Here is a 22695-nt window from a genome sequence, read left to right on the forward strand (position 1 = left end):
AGTTGCACAGCCTTCTAGTTGCTGTATGTGGGACGCAGCCTCAGCATGGCCGGAGAAGCGGTGCGTCCGTGCACGCCCAGGATCCGAACCCGGGCCGCCAGCAGCGGAGCCCGCGCACCTAACCGCTAAGCCACGGGGCCGGCCCCCTATTTGTTTTTTAAATAGCCAAGGCTACACACTACAGAGTCACCAATTAATAACTGATGGAGTAGATGGTTTAGAATGTAACTCTGAGATAGGAAGGAAAAGGATCCAAAAAAATTATTAAGGCTAACATTGAGTAGAAGTCACATATAAGAGGCAAGAAGCCCTCAACAGACAGACTAGCTAACTGTCCACACTAAATCTCTAGCATACTCTATCTCAAAGCCTGAGTGAAAAGTCTTACATGACACCCCTGGAGACGGACAAAAAGAATGACTTACTCTGAAGAAAAGGTGTGGTATGGGGTGCTACACCATTTAGATCACCTTTCTTTACTACTGGCCTAGCACGAAAGGCTTTTCAGTCTGGAATCATGGTGCTCTGAATGGCAAAACAAATGAAAAACATCTTGGTCAGAGTAGGTACTACGGATCTTTCATGAAATAAGTCATCTGATATAGCACAATGTTCTACTCCTTTAAGAACACTTGTTAATCATCCTGAGTGACAATCTAAAGTATATTACGTAGATTACCGCACTCTTAAAAAGATTTCTCCAAATATGATTTAAGCTAATTGATGAACATTCATTACTATGTTTTCAGGTCTGGTCCTGTACTGAATGGCCCCAGACATACTAGCTAGGCTCTTATTATTTGTTTTCATGTCTTGTAGATTATCTCTATTATCCTCACCAGGCTGTTATCTGTTTTTTCGTATAACAGACAGTAGGCTAACAGTTCCCCATTCTCCTACCCCATCCCCCACTACACTCCCCTTTAACCTCCCACATTACCCACAATCTACTTGTTTCTAATCCACTGTGGGTTTAGAAGCCAGATAACTTTGCTTGTTAGAAACATCTGAAATAAACGCCAACAGGTTCTGATTAAGGGTCTCCATGGCTCTCCTATGACTACTAGAGCTTTAAGGTATGGACTCACAATTTGGCTACCACCAGCCTTCTTTGCTTAGTGTCTGGTTCTCAAATGCCTTTAATAATAGGTCAAGGATAAGAGTGCAGGCAAATCATCTGGATTAGAAAGAAAACTGAAAGCCACAACTAGAAGAGAGGAAGAGAAGAGATCATCTGGGAGGACCCTCCTGTCTGAGGCAATGTTCTAGGTACTTTAATGATGATTATTTAATCCTTGTGATAACCTTAAGAGGTAAGTGTTACTAACTCCATTTTCAGTTAGAACACCAAGGCTCAGGAGTTAAGTAATTTGCCCAATACAGTAACTGAGAAACTGACTAGTAACCTAGGTCTCTCTGACTCCAAAACCCATGGCCTTTCCACTACATGAGACTGCGGCCCAATCCTTAGTCTCGGTTTAGCTAATTGTTTTTACACTTTATTTCTGATTCTTTCATCGGAACCTGACTGATTCAGGTTTGCTTTCTTTCCCTAATCAGTTTCTCTAACTAAAAGGCAATGAATAATCAAACTAAGGCCAAAGTAAGCTTAGCTCCACAAGTTTTCATGTGTTTGGCAACAAATGCGTTTCTGAAAGACTGGCTATATCTGCAATTTGTATAGATTGTGCAAAAACAGTGACAAGTTCCCCCCCAAAATACACGGATTGTTCCCAGTGACACTAAGAGTTACCGCTCCTCCCTGGTGCTGTCCTCTACATCTGACAGAAAGCAATGCAAGCACACTAGGAACTGGTTCAGTATGTATTACCAGCTCCCTCCAGTTGTACACTAATATGATTTTCTTATTCTAAACACTGGAGGACAGGGCAGGAGATAGGAGTTTCCACTTCTCTAATTCCATTAAGGAATAGGGTTATACTCGTTCCCTGTTACATACTTTATTGCCTAGGTCAGGCCTGTCACATAACAAAGCCTATTTTATTGGTTGGATAAATGCTACTTGTTCAATAAATGCAAGTTATTTGTTGAATAAATGCATAACCTCTCCTGAATTGGTTTTGAAATCTTTCTATTTCACATTTTCTGACATACCTTGGCAATACTCAGTGGAAAACATCTTTCCTCTTACAGAAACTAAGAGCTTAAAAATGGCTCCTCTACTCCCATCAAAAGACAAGGAATCCAAAAGACATGCCCCTCTCCAGCCTCTAAAAATGACTCTTGTCCCAAGAATATGAATAAACCACCATCTGCCAGACTGCACTAAATACAGCTTTTATATGCATTACAAAAACACCTGTATAAAAAAGCTGCTACAAAACGAGGCCTTTGGAACCCTAAAGTACAAAACCAACAGAATCAAAACCAAACAAGAATAAGCAGGGCTTTCAGATCTTTATAAAGCCAAAACTGAAAATATTTGCAAAAGGTAAAATTCAATAGGTCTTTGATCAGCAGATTATGCAGCTAGAGTGTTTTTCACTCACATATTTTTCCCATTGTGAAGCAACAAGATTATAGCAACACGATTCCAATATTTATAATACAAAAATGAAAAGGGGACCTTTTGCCACCTTCAAGTAGAAACAACCTTTGTTCCTATTAAAGAGAATTTCTGCTGAAATATACAAAACCATCCCCAAATTCTTTCTTAAGAGTTAAAACACATACCAAGCCTGACAAGCCACAAACAACAGGAAATTGCCCTGCAGTTTCTTACAACACTATTATTTCATGAACCTTACAGATTGTGTAGAGATTTGAACACTTATTACTAGGTACAGGTAAGTTACAACCTTGAAAAACCAAACTTTTGTTTAACACCTATAACCTGAAATCACTTTAGAAAGCATAGCTACAAAGTATAAAAACCAAGCTTTAAGAGCAATTTCCTACTAAAACAAGCCCAGAAACGGATGTTCCCAGTCACATTACATTAATTAAAATTGGCCAATGAACTACTTTAAACTCATTTAATTTTAACATTAAGAGTATAACGGGGCACTTACCTTACACATGCCCACACACTTGAACTATTCTTATTTACTACCACAACTAATTTTACGGCAAAAACTAAGGAACTTTAAAAACGAAATTAGCGTTACTTTCTGAATTTAATATAAATGTTTGCTAAACGACCTTTTGGTGGAGAAAATTCTATCAATATCCCATATGGGTTTTTTTAAGCAAATGAAAAAATTCTCAAACTACAATACATTTATGAAATCTACATTATTTTTCCCATCTCTGTTCTATTTGCTTCACTTATTTATCTGGTCACGTTAAAACTCCTCAAACTTCATTTAACTATTTGATTTACACTTTCATGTAAGGAAATCTTTTTTTAAAAGGAGGTCAAAACCAGAATGACAGCAAATGTATTTTCAGAGTACTGACAGCAAATTTATCATCTTTTTAGGCTTAAGAAAAACATCCTTACAATCTGTGGTACAGGCTCAATTCATATGAAAACAGAAGCGAGAAAATGAAAAGGAACTAAGATTACAGAATCACTCAGAATTCTAGAAATTAATTCAAATTTCAGGGACCACTTTTAGAAAGATGGAATTACTCTAAGTCTGCGTGATCATTTATTTATTCATTAACAATTACTTTACATGTGCCGTTTTAAAAGTTTAAAACACCAAAATTTAGGATACTCCAAACTGTAACAAATAAGACATCGCTGATAGAAAATACTACTTCCAAATTCGTTTTACATGGAGATTTTTTTAAATAAAGGTTTAGTTGACAAGAAACCGGTAGTATTTAGCTTTTAAAGGGTCAAGAGGAAGGAATACCAAAACCAACCTAGGTATTGTTTTTCTTTTGTTTAGGATCAAAAGGAAACCACAACCACATAAGGGTTAAGTCAATAAAACACAAAAATACCCAACCCAAGGACAGTATCCCCCAGGAGAGAACAATTAAAGTTGCAAATTTGAAACCGAAGTTTGAAATACGTGAAATCAATTAGCGTGCTTTCTAAAGGCGTGTGACAAAAACTAACAGGCTCCACTCACAGAGCAACTTTCACAAGTGAGCAGAGAAGAATCTCGACAGAGTACCAGCACCAGTGTGCGTGTTTGTGTGAGAGCACACACAAGCAATTCGGAACCCCGAGACTACAATGGTTCACAAAGGTTACAGGACCAGAAAAAAATTAAAAAGTGGAAGCAAAGCAACACACGCTCGTAACACGGCTCCCCAACAACTCCTGCAACAACAGCTCTGTCCCTCCGGCTTTGAACATCAGGACCAACTACCAAGTGTGTTGGCGGCGGAAGGGAAGGGCCACAGCCGGCCCCGGGCCCGGCGGGCGGGCAGCTCCGGGCGCCGACCCCTTCCCGCCGGCCGACCGGCCGGCCCCGCGCTCCGCACCCAAGGGCCGGGCTCGCGCTGCCCCGACCTCGCCACACCCCAGCCCCCAGCCCGTGGCCATGTGACGCGGCGAGCCTCACGACTCGAGCCCAACACAAACACACCCCCGGCCCCGGGGCCCGCCGGGCGCCCGGCTGTACCTGCACCGAGGCTCCGGGTCCCGCCCCGTCAGAGCCGGGGGTCCGGGACCTTTTGTTCCTTCCTCTTCCGAATAGGATGAGGGGAAAGGGGAATGGGCGATGGGAGGCGGAACTGAAAACACTCTCGCGGTCGCCCGGCCTCCCGCCCCGCCCCCCAGCCAGTGCCCGGCCCGCGGCCCCGGCGCGCGGGGAGGGGGCGCGGGCCCGGCCGCCGCCCGCGGGGAGGAGGGGGTGGGGACGCGCGTCCCGCCGCCGCCGCCCCTCCTCCCCTCGGGCGCGCGCCCGCACCCCCCACCTCCTGGGCCGCCCGGACAGCCGAAGCTCCGCCGCCGCGTCCGCCGGCCCACCTCCGCTTCCGCCCTGCGCCCTCCGCCGCCGGCCACAGCGGCGCGGCGCACCCACCTCCGGGCGGCTCGCTCCGCGCTCGCTGGCTGCTGGCTGGGAGCTGCTCCTCCGCCGCCGCGGCCGCGCGGTAGACCCGCCTCCCACCCCGGGCCGCGAGCCCCGCCGATTCGCCGGCGCAGCTCCGGGGCTGGCACCCTGCCGCCCGCTGATTGGCGCCCCCGGCCGCCCGTTAGGGCGCGAGGCACGCCGGCCGAGCGCAGCGCTCTGCGCTCACGGAAGACGGGGCGAGCGGAGGAGGGAAAAAGGAGGTCGAGCGCCCGGGAAGGGCCGGGGCGCGAGCGGGACTCGGAGAGTCGCGGGCTACTACCTCCCCACCTCCTTTCCCTTCGGCCCGGCCCGCCCTCCCGCCGGACTGGCGGCGCGGGCAACCAATCAGCGCGCGGGGTGCTCGGGGTGTGAGCCGCGCGTCAGGGGCCTCGAATCGGAAGGGAGACGTCGCTCGCTGATTGGTCCCGCCTCCCCCGTAGAGCGTGAGGCGAGGCGCGGGCAGGCGGGCGGCCCGGCGGCCGAGGACGAGGCGGGGTGGGACGGCTGCGGTTTCGGTTGACTTCGTCTCCGGCGCGCTGCACGAGAGGCTCGGGAAGGGAAGGGAGGGGAAGGCACGTAATCTGCGGCGCTGGCGACCACCCGTCCCTCATTGCCTCGGCCCCGGGCCCCCTCCTCGGTGTCTCGCCAGCGCCATTGGGTGCGGCCTGTTGGGGGCCGCCGCCTGGTCCACCTTCCGTAATCAAGCCGGGCGTGGATACGTGCTCATCCCCTGGGGAGGCCCGGGGGCCGCCCGGAGGACGGGACGAGTCAGGGCAGAAGGCGGCTCCGCAGAAGCCGGGGTCCCCGACCCACACTTGGCGCGCCCGTATGCGAATGAGTGGGCGGGGCCGTGGTGGTGGTTAATGGGGGCGAGGTCCGAGAAGTAACTAAGCCCAGGGCGGGGCTTTTATGGGTATTAGGGCCAGGGTAGGGGATGCCAGGTATTTTTGTTTAACCGGAATTTTGGTTCTGTCTAATGGTGTTAATCATGCATGCTCTGATGGTCCTTGCGAAGTCTGAAAGATAAGCGCCTAGCACGATGCCCCGTGAATGCTGGGTTATTTTCTCCTTCATTTCTCCACTGTTCAGACGAAGTTCTTAAGCCCCAACTTCCCACGTCTGCGCTACAAGGCCCTAAGCTGCTGGCTGCCTGAAGCTGGTGGGGGCGTAACCGCACTCGGGTAACCTTGTCGCTTGTACCTTACGGACACCCAAGCCTTCGCTGAAATATTGAACCCAACTAATCACATCAAGTATTTATTAAGCACCTACTATGTTAGGCAGGGAGCACTATAGAACTAAAGTTGGAAAGAAACTTAGGTCTCACAGAGGTGTTGGTGGCAGAGGCAAGACTAGAACACGGTTTTCTTGCCTCCCTGTCAGCACTCCTTCTCGTGTACCTCCTTTCTTCATGGATTTAATTGGGGACTCAAGACGAACAAGCGGGAAGGCGGCACTAGCAATACAAATCACTAAGCAGGAAGTACCAAGTGACCATTTCAAACAGTAAGAGTTGTTGAAGTGTCCTCTTTCTTTTCAGAAATGAACGCCTCCCGGGGAACGATGCCTTCAGATGGACCTGGAGAGAGACGGATTTAGCGATCCTCTGAGTCTTACAGGTTTTCCAGATTTCCTTTCAAAATCTCCTTCATTTCCACCATCTCTTTCCTCAAACATGGAAGTACTTTTCTCATCAAAAGATTGTGATGAAGCACATGAACCCTGGAGTTAGGCAAATTGTAGTTTTGAATGCAGCTCTGTTCCGCATCTGTGGTCATTGGCAAGTAGAACTCACCTGCACTGATAGCTATTTAAATATAGTTGTGGGATGATTAAGTAAAATAAGAAATATGAAAGTGAATAGCACGAGTCTTTGAAGTTAAAAGAAAATCCATAATCGTTATGGTTTCTTCCCTTGTGTTGCCTGCATGCATTTATGCTAAGATGAACCTACTCAGCAGAAATTTTTCCTTCAGAAGTTTACCTCGGGGGTAGTTCTTCATTGTCAGTTTAGAGGCAGCTCTACTCACTGCTTTTTAAAAATAGCTCATGAAGGAGGCCCCGGAAGCCAATTGGTGGAGCTGTTACACCTCCCAAGACTTCTGTGTCCACTTCCCAGAGCCACCCAGGAGGATGGTCTAAGGCAAAGGCTGTTTGATTTAGAAGTAGAAAGACTGTTTTGGAGTTTTTGGTCCTTCCTGCTAACACAAGTCAACAGTTTTAGTATGAAATGGCCTATAAAAAGCTACCCTGGGTCACACAAATATTTTCTCCTATGTGACCAGGGTGTGCGTTTGGGTGTCCATGTGGGTGAGTAGGAGAAGAAACAAAAGCAGGGCTAGCCAGAATTCCAGGAGAATCTGCTCCTAGTGTGGGAGTTAGGTACTTTGAGGGATACGTTAATACAGTGGATAATATGCTTAATTCTAAGTTAGACCATGTCTCCAAAGTGTCAAACTTTGGGTCCCTAACCCTTCCATTTAGGAAGCCTTCCAGGATCTGTAGGATTGAGGAAGGAGAGGAGCAGCATCTGGCTACCAATGCAATGTGCTAAGGGCTTAGGAACCAGAGCCTGTCTACGGTGCGCTCTGCTAGAAATGCATCTGAACCAAAGTGGGTCAAGACAGAAACTGGCAGTGGATGTAGCAGGATTGCCGTGGCAACAACCAACTTGGAAATCCACTAAGGTACCTCAAGACCTATCATTAGGTCCCTACTGTATGAATTATGTTGAGTGAGTCTTATTTTTATGTGGATAGACACCGAGTTTAACCCTGCATCACGCATGACACTGCAAAATCAATTAAATCAAAACCAATTCAGAATCCATTTAAAAGTAGTGAAATGTAATGGAATGACACCTGAGAAAAATGATAATGGTGGTTGCTTCTAGAAAAAGAACCTTGGAGTCATGAGTGGAAAACTTAAATTTCATCATTAATTTTCTGTAGTTTGAATTAAAAAAACATATATATATATATCCATGTATTGATTTTTCAAAAGATAGAACTCATACTCCATCTCCTCTCTGATAAATCTGAAAAGCCTTTCCTGGTTACCCCAGCCGAAAGGATATCACTATCCTATGAATGCTCTCTAATGGTTGGAATAATTTACATACCATGACTTCACTTTGATTAGTGTCTTGATCTGTTAGTTTAGTCTTGAGGGGTTTTTTTTTTTAACTTTACTTGTGTGTATGTTTTGTCTCCTCGTTTAGATTGTAAATTCCTGAAGGGCAAGGACAGCATCTTGTTGTCAGTCGTCTTTGCACACCCTAAGATAAATACTAAGTAATTGAAGAAAGGTGAAATTCAACATTTGTGTAGTGGAAAATGTGTGTCATAGGTCTGCAAGCATTCTTTCCAGCTTTGCTCCGTCCTTAATACAACTGTAGAGTATCATGTCAACATCCAGTCTCTATATTTGCTTATCCTGGTGGAACTAAGTTGTAGTGAGCATTACTACATCTTAAAGGTCCAGTTATTTGCAATTGAAAGGACACTGATTAAATGAGATAACCAAAGTAAAAATTGTAAAGAGCAAATGTATGGGGTTACTTTTGTCGTAAATGATAATGAAGAACTCCGACACCAGCTGGGTTTTTATCTCGCTACAATGGAATTTCATGTTTTAAATGAACTTATGTTGAAGATGTATACACCTGCCTCTACACACACACACACACACAGTCCTTATTCACATGCTGGTTTTTATTAAAATTAAAAAAATATTTAACATCTGATGGGAAAAGCTGGAGACAAGAATAAAGTAGATACAAGAAAAAAATTAAATTCAGCAAGTGTTTATCAGGTATCTGTTTTGTGCCTATCATAAAAGCATTGGTTGATCATGCTGGAAAATTCTTATTTTATGGCCAAAATCCTCAAGAAAACAAGACATACAAGTAAGGTTTTTTAGATTTATAGAGAGAAAGAGATTGAAAGAGAAGTTGGCTCTGGTTGAGAGAAAAATATTTGGTGAAAACAAGTTACATTTCGCACCATTCTCCAGGCGTCTGATACTTAATATTATATTTCTTGTCCATGTATTTAAAGGCATAAATAATCAGTGAGTCAGTTGATCATTAGATAGCTAATCCAATGATTATTCAAATATTACTTGGAAAATTACAATACAATTTCAGTGCAATGAGCACTCCCATAAAGGTATTTAAATATTATCTGACATCTACATATTTTGCAAAAAAAACTAAACGGGCCAATGTCTAAACCGTGAGAGAACAATGTACAAATTGTTTACAGTTCTCTTGTAAGGGGGGACAATTTGGTAGTCATATATCAACAATAGGGCCTTATGCCTTGATGATTATTGTCTGTGTGTGACAATATCGACTGAACCAGAGTGCTGCTAGGCAAGATAAGTGTATGAAGGTATAATACTCTTGGAAAATTTCAAGCATATTAGCATAATTGCTCTGATGAAGACTGAAGAGCTTATTTAACATAACTGACTAGAGTAGACAATAGATGCATAATCAGTATCCTAATGATTGAATTAATGAGCCCCAATTGTTTGTCCTTGCTGTAAACAGTCCTCAGCTATGAAAAAGACATTTTGCTGAAGGAGTCTGACAATCACGTTAGCTAATGAGTGGCCAGAATGTAATTAATGGTGGGAGAGAGCCAATTACTATTGGGTCCTAAAGACTTCACTGGTGGATTTCAAGGGATAAATTATATAGCTATGTAGAAGTTTCACATTGGCTCCTCTTTGCCTTCATACAGTCGTGGAGCTTGATCAATGCTCTTATTTTGCAGCTAAGGAAACAGGCCCAGGCTTCTCCCAAGTCCTATGCCCACTTAGTGCCGGAGATTATGCGTAGTGTCTACCTTTTCTGCTCTGACACTGCCCGGTAAGTCTTCCACCTGTCCCTAGTCTGCACCCTCACCCGTGCCTTTGGTACTCTCTTCAGTCTCCCCATTCCCCATTCCCATTACCTTCTATGCATATGTCCTAACCAACTATTTCAGTGAAAATAGGGACAAATTTCCTATCCACACTTACACCCCCAATGCTAAACAAACATGTCTGTCTCCAGATCTATCCTTCCAGCCACTGTGTGTGAAAGACCTGCTCCTCCTGGAGAAGGCTTTTTCTTCTACCTATTCTCTGTTCCCTTGACCACCCAGTCAAGGGTTAGCACCCCCCCACACACATCAGTGACACTATCATATCACCTTTTAAAATTTTTCTTCAAAACTCTTACCACTATCTGGAATTATGTCCATTTATTTCTGTGCTTATTTATTATTTGTCACCTATCCCCACTGAATGTAAGCTCTACAAGTACAGGAAATATGTCTGTTTTGTTCACCATAGTATCCCTAATTCAAGCATACACAGAGGCACCCAGTATTTTTGAATGGATGGATAATTTTCACTCAAGTTCACTCAAAACTCATCATCTCCTTCTGTTTTGCTATGCAGATGTGTCTTAGCCCAGTTCCCTAGAAAACAGAGCCTGATGCAAGGATTAAGTGCTTTATTTAGGAGGTATTATCCCAGGGCAGCAACAATTAGGGAAAAGGCAAGAAAGAATGGGGAGCAATGCATAGTGATGCATTACTGTGCTAAACACTGCTTCATGATAAGAAGAAATAACAGCCAGTATCTTGACAGGTGCAGCCATTTGGCCATACAGGACATCTCCAGACAGACAATATGGAGAAATCATGCCTTGGAACAATCTGAGGAAGGGAGGCGTTTTATCTTCATGTCTTCTGTCTGCTGTTGGTCAAAGCTTGTCCCACAGGGAACTAACTTTCCCATACTTCCCGGTTGTGTTATCCATGTTCTTTGATAGCCACTCAGAAAGCCAGGTGGCCTGCCCTGGAGTCCAGAAGTGGTGGGAGAAATCTGTGGGTTTGTGGCTGGTCGGCGTCAGGTAGTTAAACCACAAGGAATTTAACCAAGTCACTCATGGTGGCAGCTGAGACAGAGCAAGAGGTCCAGAAAATCTGAGAAGACACATAACAGAGCCTAACATAGATTAATTGTTACTACAGCAAAGGTCAGACCAGATCTGTTTTACTCACTGCATTGTACCCAGCACTTCCCACAATAAATGCTAATTAAATTTTTGTTGAATGAATGAATGCATGCATAAATGGCATCATCATCTACTGATTTGTTTAAGCCCGAACCTTGAAGTCATCCATGATCTTCTTCCTTAATTCCTATTTATTAAAATGTGGACAAAATTCCTCTTAGCTCTACCTCCATAATATATCTCAGATCCAATGCTTCCTCTCCAAGCTCACTGCCTTGTTTTAGACCTTCACCATCTTTCATTGGAATTATTGCTATAGCTCCTTAACTGGTCTTCCTGTCTCTAGTCTTGCTTCCCTCCAATTCATTCTCTTCCCTGCTGCCAGAATTTTCTTTTTTTATTGCATATTTCCTAAATGTAAATATGCTAATATCACTATCATGATTAAATTGATAGTTTTCCTTTTTCTTTTTCAGGATAGAATAAAGACTCTTGAGCATAACCCTCATCCTTTATGATCTGTTCCAGGCTAGCCTCTTTAGCTTTACACCTCACCGCTGTCCACCTTGCTTATTACACCCCAGCCAGACTGAGTTCCTGGCAGTTTTCCCAGTCCTCCATGCTCTCTCATTCCTCAGTGCCTATGGTGTGCATTCTGTCCTGCCCGGAATGCATTTGTGCCTGATGAACCTCTACTCATACTACAAAACTCTGTTTCTTTGTAGCCCCATTCATCCGTTGATCCACCCACCCATCCAGTATTCATTGTAATGCTCAGGTTTCTTAGTTGCAAGCAACAGAAGAAACTGACATCACTGACTTATTGGGTGGCTAACACAACTGCTGGGCTGCAGACAGAGGCTCAGACAATAAGTGAGAACAAGGAAGCCTGGGCAGCAGCCAGGATCACAGCCAAGATCACAGCATGGCACGTTGAAGGAGATGACCATTGCTGCCACCACTGTTCAACACGGGATACCTCAGTTTACACTTCCAGTTCAACGGCACTGAACACTGGTACCACCGCCAGCACTACCAGCACTGTTGCTCCTGGAAACCAGATGTCAGTGCAGTGCCCGTTATTGCCACCAGAATGGATTCTCCACCAAACTTACTTTGCATTACTAGAGCTCCCTCTTTGAAGCCTGGGGCAGATTCATTAGGTTTGCTGAGCTTTGCATATGTTCCTTGCTCCAGTTGCAAGCAGGGCTAGGAAAGTAAGGAGCTGACATTTTTTGACTTCTATACGTAAATGTTGTTGGCTTTTTAGGCCAAGCACCCACAGCTCTCCATCCGAGGGCTTCCTGTTGGCCTGTAGTTCTGGGTAGGCCAGAAGTGCTGGCAAGTCAGTACCCCCAGGAGTAATCTTCAGCCAATGATGGATGGGATGCCCCAGTTTCCTTGCCTCTGAGGGGTGAATAACCTGAGGAGTGTTCTGCACACCTGTTCAGTAAATGCCGTTTATTCACTTCCTTCCCTTCCCTGTCTGACTTCCCTATACCCCTACCAATGTTTCCTGGGATCACCTCCCAAATAAACTACTTGCACTCAAATCCTTGTTGCAGGGTCAACTTCTGAAGGAACCAAACTAGGACAATGATGAACCATAGTTTTTAAGCCAGGTAAGGAGAGAATTAAGGACATGATGGTGGGGGTAGGGGAAAGGAAGCGTTGATAGACAGTGAAAGGTGATGGGATCAATCGATTGGAGGACCCAATGAGGTCAAAGAATGTTGGAGTCAGCGTACCAGAAGTAGTGATTGGAGGGTGGGACACTTGAAATGGGATTATGCTGTTATTGATGAAGATTAACCTTAGGGTATGACCATGGGAATGTGTGACTTGGTGGGGTGGAGGGTAAAATCATTGCAGGTAAAGGATCAAGGAGCTGAGAGGCCGAGGCCAAGGGCAAAATCCCCTATAGAATAATGATTTTTTTTTTTTTTTTTTGCCTTCTACCTCTCCCATAGGGTTCTTCTAAAGATAAAGTGATATAATCCACATAAAGTTGCTAGTACAGAGCTTGGTAGGTAGTAAGTGCTTCATCAATGTTTGTAGAGGTCCACAGATGGGCACATGATCCAAACCACACCCGTCAGTTCTTCCCAAGGATTATTATAACTCGATCCACTGAAGAAGCACTCTCTTTCGTGTTTCGTTACGAGGCAAGAAAGCTGCAGCTGCCTGTGGCTACCTACACTGCTCCACAGAGAGAAAGAAGGAGTTAGAGCAACACAAAGAGAAGCAGAGAGAAGATGTAGAGAGGATCCTGTCAGTGCTGGATTCCCAAGAATCAGTTGTCTCTACAGCCAGATCTACTCTGTCTTCTCTACAATTATTGTTTGGTTTCAATAAAACGTTTGTAAAAACTTTAATTTTGCTTTGCTTAAGCTATTTTGAGTGGAGTTCCTATCATTTGCAACAATAATAAAAACAATAAAATAACTAACAAGGAAATTCACCTCTTGCCTCACGCTGGCCAAAGTGATCTAATGCAAGGTTCGTACATGGAGATCTTTTACAGCCCTAGGGAGGAGGCAGTAGGGGGAGATTTAAAGAACATATGACTGAGACTCATACCTGAGTTTGTCTCAGCTCTGCCATTTGCTAGCTGAGTGTGCATTATGCCTTGGGGTTTCACTGGGAGACTCTCTTAAGAGTCAGCCTTGCTAACTTATATTGTAGCAAAGTTGTTGACTGCATCCTCTGCCTCACATCTCAGTGTCTTCTCTGTGATGCATACAGGAGAAATTTATTTTAGAATTTGTTGCCAGAAAAACTTTACTTCTCTCAAACTGGCAAGGGCTTTCTTTGTGGAAAGAGAGAACTAAGTAACCAATTGTGTTTATTCACTTTGGCTATCTGGAAGCTCAGAGCCAAAAATAACAGCCCGCCATGTGGGATCTTATAATCTGCATATGTGAATTTTATATTTTCCTCCTAATCTTAGTATTCTATTCTAATTTATATTTTCTTTAAAGTTTATTTATATTTTACTATTTTATTATAAGTGTAATATAAAAATTCCTCAAATCATTTCTGGAATAAAGCAAAGTATAAATAAATAAGTATGCACATTAGTATTCAATCGGAGAAATATCTCTTCACCTCTTTACTGCAAAATGATGGAGTTAAAATTTCCAGTGGAGATGGCAAATTCTGAAGCATCCCCTTAACTCCAAAATATAGCAGTAATAGATGACTAAAAACAAAACTAAAATAATACAACTGGGTTCAGAAACAAGATAAAAATCTCCATGATCCAGAAACAAAATAGAAACATCAAGAAGTAAATAGGGCTGAAGCCATGGCTTGCTGGGCTTCTGGTCTAGTGGCAGCAGCCATGAGTAGTTCAGCTCCTGCAAAATAATGGAGACCAAATGTGCTCCACATGAGATGAAGTATTGAAGCCAGGAACACTTACCTGACCATGAAGGGAAGCTAAAAAAGAAAATTGTTGTTGACTAACATGTGAGCTTACAGTTTTAAAGGCAGGAGATAAGTCTAGGGAGGTAGGAGATAGAAACACATTCCCACAACCAGAAACTTAAGCTGCCCACTGGCCTAGTGACTGGGTCTGAGCATCCTCAGTATCATTATAAGACAGGAACCCCCAACCATATATATAAGATCTGATTCTAGACTGAGATACTGGGGTGAGGGCTGGGGAAACAAATAAGAAGCAATCACAAACCTACTAAATAGAGAAGAGAGAGAGAAACAAACCTCCCTCTCAAAATGAGTTTATAAACTAAAATTACTGTGAGCCATTTGAAGAAATATAAGGCTAAGAAAGACTACAATCAAAATCAGTAATTAAAATACAAATTTGCTCCATTAGAAATAAATTTCAGAGGTTATTCTGAAAAAAGACTTAAACATCAGTATGTTTATATGCTAAAATCACATCCATAAAAAGACAAATAAAAAAGAAAATAGAAATAAAAACAGCTTTAAACAATGAAATTGATTAGAAATTTTGAAAGGAAAAAAAATATGTTCTTGAAATTAAGAACTCAATAAGCCACTGGGTACTTTTAAAGAGCAAATTAGTGAATTAGATGCCAGTATCACAAAATTTACTCAGAATGCAGCACAAAACACATACAAAGTTTTAAAGAATAGTTAGGAGACATGGAAAATAGAGAAACTACATAATACATCTAATAAGAGTTTCAGAAGAAGAAAATAGAAGGGATGAAGGAGAAACAATAATTGACGAGGGAGTAGCTGAAAATTTACCAGAATTAAGGGATAATCCTGTCCTTGGTTTGGAAGTACCAAGTACAAAGTAAGAAAAAACTAAATCCACACTTAGATACTTTACAGTAAAACTGCAGAATATCAAAATGAAATTAAAAATCTCTAAGACTAATTAGAGAAAAAGATAAATCACCTAAAAAAATGACAGACTAATAGCTCACTTCTTCTTGGCTAAAATACAGGGCAAAAGAAAATGGAATAATATCCTCAAAATGCAAGAAAATAGATTTGGCAAGCTCAAATTCTATACCCAGCTAAACTGTCATTCAAGAGATGGCAAAATATAGACATATACAAATAACCTGAAAGAGTTTACCACCCACAAATCCTCACTAAAAGAGAATACTTAAACTTTTTAATTTAAGAAAGTAAGAAGTGAAGAAGACAAAGAAAAAAATGAAAGAGAAATAAAGACATGGAATACAAGATAAAAAAAAATGGTGAGCACAGAATGAGAAAATGTTTCTGTAAATTTAATTAATACTGCCAGTAACAAAAATAAAAATAACTGATGATATATATTTACAAAAGGGAGGGTAGAGTAATATTCTAAACAACAATAAGATTGAGGGGCAAAGTGTTTAATTGGTAAAGTGAACTCATGTTCTTATTTTTAAAGAAGGACAGAAATATTGAATAATTTGTTTTAAATTTTAAAGTTAAATAGGTAGAAATTAAACATTTAGAGTAACCTTTTTAAAGAATAAAAATAATATATATAACTTCCCAAAAAGAGGGTTTAAAAATGGGAGTATAGAAAATTATATCTATACACAGAAGTCTGGAATGGAGACAAAGAAGAATATGGGAAACAGAAAACACGAAGTAAGATGGTAGAAACATGTTCAAATATATCAACAATTGTAATATATAGAAAAGGATTAAATTCACATATTAAAAGACAGAGATTATCAAATTGGACTTAAAAATCCATCTATATGTTGCTTGTAAGATACGCCTAAACAAAATCATATAGAAAAGTTAATAAAAAAGATGGAAAAAAATATACCATGCAAATACTATTCAAAAGAAAGTGGGGACAAGAGTAATGATATCAAACAAAATAAAATTTAAGGCATAAAGCCCATATAAGGATAAGACGTATATCACGTAATAATGAAAGTAATAATCTAATAAGAATATATGATAACCATGAACCTATGTTCATCTAACCACACAGACTTTAAATATACAAAATAAAAACTGATACATTTATAAGGAGAAATTCACAAATCTACCATCATGGTGTGAAACATAACCTGCCTCTTTTAGAAACTGCTAGATCAAGCAGATAAAAAATTAGAAAGGATATAGATTTGAATAACAGTGTTAAGAAATATGTTGCAATAAATCGTTTAGAAAACCCTGTTGGTTGGAAGGTTGGTTAACAGATTCTTTGGGAGAAGACTAGAGCAAAAACTCACAGGCTTGAGCTTTGGCGCATGGGAACATCAACAAGCAAGCCCAGGGTTCACAAATTCTGAATTCAAGAGCCGGGTACCATAGGTGCCCATTGCAGATCAGGGACTTAGTAAAGGTGGGAAAGCTCAAGACATGGGTTCCTGCCTTGACTGGGCCACTTCGGGCAGGTAAGTTTGATCTTTCTAAACTTCAGTTACTTCTTCTACAAAATATAAATAATAATAAGATACACATCTCTGGGTTTTGTTTTGAGAATCAAGTCAGTAAATGCCTATAATAAACTTAGCAGAGTGCATGGCACACATTGAGTGCCTACTACGTGCAAAGCATGTTGAGTTGTAAAAATTACAAGACGATGACATACAACCTACCTTTAAGTGGCTAGATGATAGCTAATGTCCAGCACTAATCTACCAGGGATTTCATCTCTTAGCCAAACAAGAACAGGCTTTGGAATTAGATACATATGGTTTTCAATCCCAGCTCCACCATTTTCTGTCTATGTGCCTTTTTTCTACTTTGTTAAACTGAGATACTAATAATGCTTATCAAATGGGGTTGTTGGGAGAAATAATTGAGAAAACACATTAAGCATAGTGTTGGACATATCAAAAATATTCAGTAAGTGGCTACTAATATTACCTGTAAGATTCAGTAAATGATAATTATTATCATTAACAATATTAATAAGATTAAATAGTGGGAAATGATGCAGAGCTAAGATAAAAGAGGATGAAGAAAAGACCAAAGAATTTGGCTGGAAAATGTATCTCAATGTATCCAAGTCCAGAGTGACAGCAGGAACAATATTATTTGGTACTAGAAAAGTATTTCTCTCCCCTTAAGCTAACCTCTTTGGTGTAAAGTAGGACTGTCAAATTCAACCACTCATAGTTTTTAATTCCCACATAACAGTTCTCTGACAAGAGCCAATAGATGGAAGCATAAAAGTCTATAACTAGGGATCTTTCTTGGATTGCAAAATCAATAGGAAGGATCTGTCATTTTCTGATGAAGGGAGATGTGTTACCAAATAATGCCTGAAGATTAATCTTAATTTTATAACACAGATGATCGCATTTTCTGTATTACCAACGCTTTCATAATAATTAATTTTGCTCTTCGGGTTTTAAGACATCTTTCTGAGATAGTCTGGGCACGTATGCTACTCTTCATTTTTTGGAAGAGTAGACAGAGATCTAGAGAGTTGAAGCACCCATCCTAAGGTAGCTATCTAATTAGTGGTAGAGCTAGGACTAGGATCCAACTGCCTGCCTAAGTCCTTTAAACTAGGTCTCTTCCCAAGAGAAACAACATGGGTCAAAAAATCTTGTATGGATAGCACAGAAGCCAAAGAACACAGGTCAATCAATTCAATGAAGATGTTCCATACTCAGACTCACCATTTAATAAATGAATTGATGTATTCTTTTAACAAATATTATTTGCCCTGGCTCTGGGAACATATGGAGCCTCAGTCATTGTCCTATCAGGGTTTAAATTTAGCAAAGAAGGATAGTAGAAGCAAGAAATTATTTCAAAGGACAGAGAAAATATGCAATAGGCTCACAAAACTGCTATAGTGGTAGAGTGGACAATTAATGTATTACCTGCCTAGCACATCCCTTTCTTTAGGAAAGTGTGCCTCCCTTCTCTACAACTGCTCCTCTTCCACTTACAAGGATTCCACAGGGGCTGCCATATTCTTAGATGACCTCAATCTTACGTCCAGAGTTGATTGGCCCAGGGGTGGGCATCTGATCAAACCTGTGCCAATCAGAACCCTACCCAAGGCCACAATGGGCCTATATGGTACCTTTGTAGAAATTAGAAAAAGTGCCCCTTCCTCAGGACACTGTATGCCCATCTGTGAGGAAAGTGTTGACGTCTACAATGTTTATTGTACAGACGGCGCCCCTGGGTTTTGCGCGGTAACTCACTACGGCAGGATTTTTGAACTTCAAACTAAAAACAGTTAAGACGGGCAGTGTCTCTCCAGTAGCAGAGATAATAACATTCAGGAGCTTAGGATAGACATCCACTCTGACATATGGAGAAGGCTGGTGTGCAATGAGACAGAATAAAGTCAACATGTGGAAAGAAGCCAAAATGCAGAACAGGGGGAGATGGTTCTAGCCATATTTGGGGCCATGATTCCAATTGTTCCTGGAGGCTCCACTGCATCTCTGCCACTCCCACTGTTTGGATGTTCAACTCTCTTTTTTTCCACAAGCCAAAACATTTCTCTATTTCGCTTATGCAAGATCAAATAGAATTTTTTGTTACTTGCAACTAATGCAGCTGTGAATTTAATTTCACTAATTTCCACATCCCTCAATTTTAAAAGCAAGTGGGGGGAGAGCACATTAGCTTTAATCTCAACTTGATCAAGTATGATTTTTACACAAAGGGAACCAGCTCTGTTTCTATCTATTCCAACCCAGTAAGTAGTTCCTCATTCTATGTCCATGCCTAAAAAGAAAATTACATGTTGGCTACCCGCTTTAATTATTTGTAATCACTGAAATTTGCAATCCTATCCTGTGGTGTGTTCTGAGACCTCTCCTCATGGGGCATTCTTTCAGTGTGTTCTGTTGGCAGTAGCTGTAGCAATTAGAAAATTGGGAAATGTATAAAATCCAGAGGGATATCAATTTCGGCATTTCTTTTCTTTAGTCAATGTTGTTGTTAGAAATATGTAGGGCCCTAGAAGAAATTAAATGGCACCATGGGCTTTACTACTGACATATAGAGCTCATCCTGTTCAAGAATCACTCACTATCCCCATGGGTAAATCCAACTCTAGGAGGATCAGGATCCAATTAGTCTCTTCCTGGAGGGAGAGAGGAGGACCACCAAGATTTTTTAGAGGCCGGTATCTTTAGAAGGCCACCTTTCTCCTAAGTGCACATGACTCTTTCTTATGCTTCTTCTTGTCAGATTGGACTTTAATTTATGGTTACAGCCAAATATGCTGAGCAGGAAGATTGAACCTTATTTGTGTACATGCATACACACATCTGATCAAATGCCAACTATAGAGTTGTGAGACTAATTTTAAAACAAGCATAGCAGAACTGAAGTCTATCTTTTTCCCCATCTTCAACGTGCTTCAAAAGTGTATTTTCTCTTTGGAAATAAGAAGGACTCATATGAAACCACATTATCTGGCAAATAAGGTGGGTAATCAAGTTGCAGTATGCAATTTTGGGTCCGAAGAAAAGTATTATTAAGTTATAGGACTGGTTTTCTACGTGGCTCAAACCTACTTCCAAAAACAATTTCCAAAGGAAATCAGCAAAGAACTTTCCAGCAATGGAAGCATCCATAAAATAATTATGTGGTCTTCTAAAGAGATTACTCACAAGGAGAACCACATATTTGTATATGCTTACCATTCAAAAGAAGTTAAGTGATGAAAAGCATAAACTAATGCATCTGCCTCAAATACAGTGATATAAATATTTATGTTTCTAGAATATTCACCAAATGATTCTGGAGAAAGTAACAATTTAGAAATAGTCAAGTTAGATTTTCACTTTACACTATATCCTAAAATAAATTCCCAATATATTAAAGGGAAAAAATAAGATCATAAAAATTTTAGAGATTTAAAAAATGTGAAAGAAATATAATTGACTATTTTAAGAGATCTTGGGACAAATTTTTCTAAGCATAAAATTATGAAAGAACTAGAAATGCATGAATGATATACCTGTCTACATAAAACATTTTATAGAAAAACTGTACCTTAAGTAAAGCAAAGAATTAATAGCCTTACTATATACAGAACTATTCTAAAGCAATAAGAAAATATTTTATATTTATAAACATGGGACATGTTTTTTAAAATGTTCAATCTTACTAGTCACCAAAAAAAATTGCACATTAACAATTTTGTAACTGGAGTAATATTTCTAGGTATATTAATGTTTTTTTTTGCTTAACGGTTCTATGCATTTGACTTTAATCAGCCTGAAATCCGTGTTGGGTGCAAGGGAAGGGGAGGCATTGGGGAGGACAGGGGGCGGGGGGTGCAGATCGAGTTCTTACTGTAAGAAAAAAGAAGAGTTAATAATTTGCTTTTGATATCCAAAGTAGGGTTTTATACCATGGAAAAAGTCTTGAAAGACAGACTTTGTCAGGAGAAACTGGATTTCTAAATTCCTGTAGCTCCTGTTTAACCAGATTAGGGACTAATCTAGGAGTGCTCAGAGCATGCAGTTTCTTCCACTGTGGAAGAAACTTCCACTTCTGCCTACGATGGCTAAGCTCTGAGGTCGGCTGACTTAGAGACAAGAAGGATATGATACAGAGACAGCGGAGAGTCCAAAGACAAACCTTTCCTGCTCAGGTGGGAAGAACACAGGAGAAAGACTGATTTTTTCCCTCGCCACTTATGGGCAGGCACTTAAACTTCCAAATAAGTTTTGGGAAGCCCAAGGCCATTGGGGCTAACAGCTCACTTCTCCGGTAGGGGATGGAGGAGAAATGTAGGAGAATGTAGGAGAAGCTCTACCTGTGGCTACTTCAAGAGCAGAGAGAGGCTGAGGCACAATGGTCAGGAGATGGGCAGTTAGACAAACTGCATGCTCCTGGTTCTCCATGGCCTGCTTGTGGCAAGCAAAGGATCCACATGAAGCCAAATGCCTTGGCAGGGAATGCAACAGTGCTGACAGGGTCAGGGGACTGCAGAAGCAAATGGAGCTAAATTGCTGGGCTCAAAGACGCTGGCCATGGATGCTAGCACATACTCGCAAGAGGCCAGGTGGGGACAGGCGCCCTTCAGCAGTACCAGGTTCCAGTAGCATATCACTCCGCTCCCCAAGCAGCTGATGCCTTGTGAAGAATTGGTCTCTGAGAAGTCTGAATTTGTAAATTGAAAGTACATGTTTAACTAGAGGACATGGGAATACTATTCATTGGCAAGTCTTAGGGCTCCCACCATGCAGGGGTGAGGTGCTCATGAGGAATATCAGAGCATTTTTAAAGTACAACGAAACTACATACCGTTTCTTAACACAGCTAAGTGTAACTTGAGTAATTTGCCACCCTGCTAACATGGTACCATTTTTTATCTGTCTCAAGTTTTATTTTTTCTATTATATATTTCTGTATTTTCCAAATTTTTTCTATGAAAACCATGTTTTACCTTTGAAATAAAATTACCTTTCTATAAAGGATGCATTACCTTTGACATAAAAATACAATAAATAGTTTTATAGATATGTTTGTATATTAAACAAGATCAGAAGAGAATCTAGAGTGGTGTTTTAGTTAAAATTAGTTTCTGTAAGATTAAGTATACAATAAAAATTCAAAGATTAACAAAATTGGCCTCCTTAATTTAGTCACACCTTACCTATACGTGTATCTTTCATTTTTTGTTTTGTTTTGTTTTAAGATGAAAATGAGCCATCTCCCACACTGATTTTCAATCATCTGTATTGTGGAAGTCCAACACATTCTTGCCTAATTAAGCATATGCTTACTGGGATTAACGAGGGAGAAGAGATTTACCTCCTAACGAGGCTTGCACGGCTCCCAGCACCATCTGTGCAGCGAGCTGTGCCTAGAGCAGCGCGGGACAGCGACTTGGTGATTCATTGGAACCTGGTAGAGTCTGAGACTCCGACAGAAAACAGGATATGGTAATTCTCTCGAGGCTTAGCCCAACTCGGCTGTGGTTTCCTTGATATGCTCTCTGATTTCCCAAGACCAGCCTTCGGTTTTTATTGCTCTGAAGTGGTTTTTCCACACACACCCTGGTTCAGACAGAATGAATTAGATGATGAATTTGTGAGCTTGTTACTTCTCCAAGAGGCCAAGAGGAACGGACTATCTTGCCCAAGGTCAAGCCGAGGGCTGGTGGCAGAATGAGGACCCAACCCACGTGTCTGGACTGCTCATCTAGGAGCAGAAAAATTAGAGGAAAATGCTCACAACTCAAGGTAACACCACTTGTTTACTTGCCAACAGTTGTGAAACCCCTTTTCATTTTTATGGTCCATTTGGGGCCAG

General features: G+C 41.4%; 1 protein-coding gene across 4 annotated transcripts in view; it reads right to left on the reverse strand.

Annotated features, from left to right (window-relative positions):
* Positions 1-5034, reverse strand: part of SMAD2 (SMAD family member 2) — a 78180-nt gene extending 73146 nt beyond the window's left edge. Inside the window, exon 1 of one of the 4 annotated variants that reach the window (XM_058557069.1) lies at positions 4947-5034. The gene's annotated coding sequence lies outside the window, so the exon portion shown is untranslated. Of the gene's footprint in view, positions 1-425; positions 846-4544; positions 4629-4946 lie in introns of those variants that run through there. The other 3 variants (XM_058557066.1, XM_058557067.1, XM_058557068.1) reach the window with 3 other exon arrangements.
* Between the last annotated feature and the right edge of the window lie 17661 nt (positions 5035-22695).

Source organism: Diceros bicornis, chromosome 16 (assembly GCF_020826845.1).
Source record: "Diceros bicornis minor isolate mBicDic1 chromosome 16, mDicBic1.mat.cur, whole genome shotgun sequence".
In the NCBI taxonomy this organism is placed as follows: Eukaryota; Metazoa; Chordata; class Mammalia; order Perissodactyla; family Rhinocerotidae; genus Diceros; species Diceros bicornis.